This window comes from Hibiscus syriacus, unplaced genomic scaffold, assembly GCF_006381635.1.
Source record: "Hibiscus syriacus cultivar Baekdansim isolate YM2019G1 unplaced genomic scaffold, ASM638163v2 tig00111201_pilon, whole genome shotgun sequence".
In the NCBI taxonomy this organism is placed as follows: domain Eukaryota; kingdom Viridiplantae; phylum Streptophyta; class Magnoliopsida; order Malvales; family Malvaceae; genus Hibiscus; species Hibiscus syriacus.
In genome coordinates, this window is record NW_024063017.1 from 1,087,787 (window position 1) to 1,093,697 (window position 5,911).

The window sequence follows — 5,911 nt, forward strand, 5'->3', positions numbered from 1 at the left end:
ATCCATGAATACTTTTGATGAATGAAAGATATGTGATTTTGATACAAAGCCCATTATATGTGCTTTGAGAGTTTTTGGTACATTTGACATGCCATGAGGTGGTGTTTATCGATCAATTCTATATTGGTACATTCGTGTAAATTATATGTGGCACTACATGTGCATTACGGGAGTTCATGATGTTTTGACATTGTGAGTTACCATTATGATTATTTGTTTTCTATATAGTTATGTTGTGTTCTACAGTACATATGCATTTTTTTTCACTAAAATGCATATTATTTACGTGCAGTTTAAATGCATATTGTACACTCATATGTGACTCGCGTACCATGTATTCTCATTTGATATACATTGGGATATTATTTATATAAAATTGAAAAGTGCATGTTGATTCATTCAATGGAAACTAAATCTTTCATTGAGTCTTTTGATTTGGTTACATTTGATATATATATGAACTGTTGTTTTACAAGTTATTTGATAAGGAAAAGACTTGACAATTCTATTTTAAATATTTATACGATATTTTTTGCACTATGATTTATATGATATTTTATATATCGATAAGTTTTATTTTATTTTAGAAATGTCTCACTAAGTGCATACTTAGCGTGTGATGATTTTTGCACGTAGGTAAAGTAAAGTGACCGGAATAAGGAGCTTATCTTGGCATCATTCTTCGAGGAATACCTACCGATATCAGTAATGACATCCTACTATTATTTTTATTTTCTAATTGGCAGGTATACACATAATAATTATCTGTAATATTTTAATATGGTTATATTTTAAAATGGGTTTGTTATAAATTATATGTGTTGGTTTTTAAATTAATAGTATGTATTTATACCAGTTATAAATATAAATTTGCATGTTAGTATTTTAGTAAATTAGATTTTAACTACTATTAAGATGAATTTTATTTTAAGCAATTTTAGGCAATTTTACTTATTATATGATATAGTATTAAACTGCTAAGTTGTTGTTTGGAATTCAATACGATTTGGATGATATAATATTATATTTCGATTTTACGCGATTAAGTAGTTTTTTGTTACTAATGTTAAATTTGATGATTTTAAAAGAAATAATTTTACTGGTTTTCGAATAAGAAATACTTTGATAAGTTTACGTGACATCCCTAAATCATATTCAGGGACTGATAAGTGAAAGGAGTGTTACATTTATTGGTGTCATAGCTGTAGGTTTAGTCGATTCTAAGCCTAAACCAAGTTTGTTTGAGTCGAAAAAATGTATACATGCCACTAGGATGCCATTATTACTCATATGGTATTTAAGATTGATGTCACTCCTTACTAACATAAGTTGATATTTGGTTAAGCTAGATGTCTAAAATTGAAGGATTTGATGAGTGACTGAACTTGGGTTCCGAAAGGGACTACTAGTGAAAGTAATGAGATAAATCATGATTCTCTTGTTTAATTTGATTAAGTTATTACAATGGCATGATAGGAAGTGCCAATGCAAGATTAAGGAGCCATGACTCATAAATAAGTACTGAGTTGATTGATCTAAAGAAAGAGATAGTCTGATTCTCTCTAGTGATATGATATAGTAGCGACTAACATTTTTGGCCCGAGTGTGAAAGTGAGTTGTATTTGTAAAAACATTTTATTGATGATTGAAGGGAATGAGTTTCCAACGAACTTGATGGAATTATCCTTTGAAGAATTTGAGATAATTATGGGTATGAAATTTGTTATCCCCTACTATACCCCAATGAATTATCACTTAAAGCTATTAATTTGACAGACTTGGAAGGTTCTAAAATAATACCGGTTGGTGAAAGGGTAAATTTATTATCTAATGTGATTTCAACATTAATTGTTACGTAGTTATTGTTGCATGGTTGTCAATATTTCTTAGCTAACGTGGTGATACTTGAGCTTCATAAGTTAAGTTGGAAAATATTCTAATGGATTGAGAGTATCTAGAGGTATTTAGATGAGTTACCTTGTTTACCTTCATATTTAGAGGTGGAATTTAAGATAGAAGTACTATCAAGGACTGCACCTATTTTCATGGCTCCGTAAAGAATGACTTTGAATGAGCTTCGGAAATGAAAGGCATAATTGTAAGAATGGTTAGATCGGGGTTTTATAAGATAGAAGAGAATGAAATTTTTACTTCTAATGATATTAAACTCATAATCTAGATAACATGAAAGATGGAAAGTGAGCTTTTTAACCATTTCTTTAAAGATTATTGACAATTTGATATAATGTTTAGAGGTAAAAGGAAGGACGTAATCTAATTAAGGCTAAAGTAAGCATGCGTTATATTGCGTTAAAGTTTTATATTTCAATTACGTTAAAAAAGTTGAATATTTCAATCTCTCTCGATGGAAAATTCATTGGGAGAAAAACAAGGGAAGGCAGCAAAAGATAATGTGTGGAGCCAACTAAAAGAAATTAAGTACTCATTTCCTCAAATGGTATAGAAATATGGTCTTTATTTTCACCGACCAAATCGGATCACAATCCGATTTTTTTACTTTTTTTTTTGGTGATTGCAACAAGTTGCTAATAAATTCTTCAATCCCAATTCGCAGACAATGGTAGGTATGAAGTATTTCCAAGCAGAAGGGGAGCAAAATGAAGGGATTATGGAACCGTTGGATCAAAAAATGGTACTAGAGTTGTCACTAAGGTGTGGTGAAACCAAGAATGAAGAGAAATATAATGCAATGGTGATAGGTAAAGAAACAAATGAGAATAACAACAATATTATAAGAATTGAGGAAAAGTTGGTAGGTAAAACAATGTTAAGGGTCAACTTGAAGGCCAAAACGTTTGAAGAAATTGAAGGATGAACAATATGTAAGATTTCTAACGGCAACACTTATTTGCTACAACTGCTCATCGTTGCTCATTATCGTGTAACGAAAATAGGGCAAAGACAAAAAAATGACTCATTCGATATATAATCCAAATGTGCGTAATCAAAACAATCTTCTTTTTGAAGATGGTTCTCGAAGATAATATTGTAAAGTCAAGGCATATGTGGTTCCCCTTATCGAGTTGAAAGACTTCTCTTTGCGATTTGAGTCAAGATTTGGATGACTCCCCTTTGCGGTTTGAGTTTCATTGAAACTAGCTCTTCCTTACAAGTTGAGCTAGTTAAGATAAGCGCCTCCTTGTGAGTTGATCCAGGTTATGAATGACTCTTTTTTGTGAGTTGAGTGAGGGTTTGTATGACTCCCCTTTACGGGTTGAGTCTCATTGAAACTAGCTCATTCTTACCAGGTAAGCTAGTTAAGGTTGACACCTCCTTTCGAGTTGAACCAAGTTGTAAATGACTCACCTTTACGAGTTGAGTTAAGGTTTGGATAACTCCCATTTTCCGGCCGAGTCTCCTCGAGACTAACTCCTTATTACGAGTTGAACTAGCTGGGATTCGTGCCTCCTTATGAATTAAGCCAAGTTTTAGATGATCTCTCTTTACGAGTTGAGTCTAAGTTTGGATTACTCCCATTTATGGGTTGAGTCTAGTTTTGAAATTTTGATCCCAATTTATTTTTTCTGACAAACACCACAGAACTTGGCACCTAGAGCCCTCAAACTTTCTAACAGTAAACCTTTACCCACTGGCACTTGCACAGGAGCAAGCGTAACCTCAGGAACAACTTGGCAAAGGGCACTGATGATCGCCTTTGTCAACACATCGACAGGAGGATTAAGTTGTGGAGCCGCTAGTAGGGGTCCATTGGCACCACTTCCGATCTCAGTTGCATTTGCTCTGGTGACAAGACAGTTAACCTCTGGAGCATCTAGAATGGTACGACGCGGATGCATCACTAACTATGCTAAACACTACGCAATCAAACAAACAAGGTAAGAAGCGCACCAGTGATCAAGGCAAGACCTGTAAAAATTTTCAAATCACTTATGACAATATTGTTTCAATTTCCTACCTTGACATACATATCATAAAACTTCATCAATTTCATAACCTACACCATGATACCAACAAATGTAACATGGTCTAGTAGATATAACTAGATACTTGAGAGTACATTAGGATTCGATCATGTCGGACAAAACAAAATCCCAAATCATACAAACTATGCAGAAGCATTCAAAATTTAAAATGTACAACATATAACACGTGTCAATAGACAAAAATAACATTCCAGTCATATTTAAAACATCGAAGCACTACTAGTTCTACGTGATTAATTTAATAAGGGTAAAACAGTAATTTCAAATAATCAAATAAAAAAAATTCAAATAAAAAATTCAATTTACCATTAATTATTATTAATCCTTAATTATTGACTTGCAAATTTCCAGGTTAATCAGACATCAACCAGGGATCTAATTGTACATGTAATTCTAAGGACCAAAACGTAAATAATTCAAAAGTTACATACCATCAACAAAAATGCAATTAACACTTCCTTTATGTAATTAGATATAATTAAGAGTGATAATTCAAGTCTCATCAAAATTTGAGTTAAGGTCTAAAATTAATTAATAAAACAATTTCAGGACCACTTTGAACTTACACAAATATCCTAGGGTCAAAATAAGACTTGGGAACACTTATGACCTTTAATGAATGTAATTACACCATTTTCTATCGTGTTTCACAGTGAAAGGATCGATCTTTTTGGAAAAGGATCGATCCATTTTAACGGGGAGTAGATCCTATGCAAAACAGTAAGTTTGGGATCGATCCTTTAGGCCAAGGGATCGATCCTTTTCCCTAAGGAATCGATCTTTTTTCTGGAAAAGTTCAAAATTCCCAAGAACATGCAAAAATGAGTCACCAAACTTCCACCTAATCAATCTTAGGGACTAGATACATGCTTGAACACTTTCACACCACATCATACATGTAAAAATACACTTGTAACATGCTTCTCAGCATGAGTCACAACAACATAAAAGGATTTGGCATCAAAAGTCAAACATTGCATAAAAAATTTACTTTCAACACAAGTCACCTACTCCAATTATGCATTTTGGGTCATTTCATGCATTTTAAAAGCCTAACATGTTTAGTACACTTAGTGTCACTTGTCTAAACACACAAAACACTTCCTTAAGGTATATTTAAACATTTGACAATTTCTATATTAAAGGTAACCAAGAACATGCATATCACTACTTCAATTCACAAATCAATTCACTTAATAATCATCACTGCATATCAACATTCCGCAAACAAAACATTCTTATTACATCGCGTATATGTCAAATGTCCCGATGGATCCCATATTGCCATCTTAAGAAAAACAATACATACATTTTATTTCATAATAGTGCATTGTTTGATCACATCAAATGGTTGCTCCTTGCCTCCGACATAGCAATTATTCCTCTGAAAAAGTATTCAACAACGAGTGTGAGCTGAAAAGCCCGTTGAATGACCAACATTCTAAGTAATGCACAAATCAAAGCTAAATAAAAGCCCTATATTCATTCACTCACTAGTTTTTAACTCAACATGCATATCAACATGTCATGCCATCATGCACCATAAATATACACATGACATTTATTCTCATGTGTCCAATAGTAAACACATACACTCATGCACAATTACCTCTTTGGCAAGTCACATACAATGCACACTTTATTTCAAGTAAATATAAATGATCTTTTGTTCAAAACAAAACTCACTTATTGGATAAATAGACTAGATACAACTCCCATTTTATTTGTGGACTCGTTTAGGTCCAAAACTCATGACTTTCAGAGCAAGCTCAATGAACCAACCTTACCCCGTGATCTTCTTGGAGAAAAGATAACGTACCAACCTTTCCCCGTATAAACCCGATATCACTTAAACTTGATCAAAACATTTAGAGTACTCTTTCCTAGGCATGACTTTCATATCCAAAGGTCCCATTAAGAACAAATAGCCAGTTAATCTAAGTTCA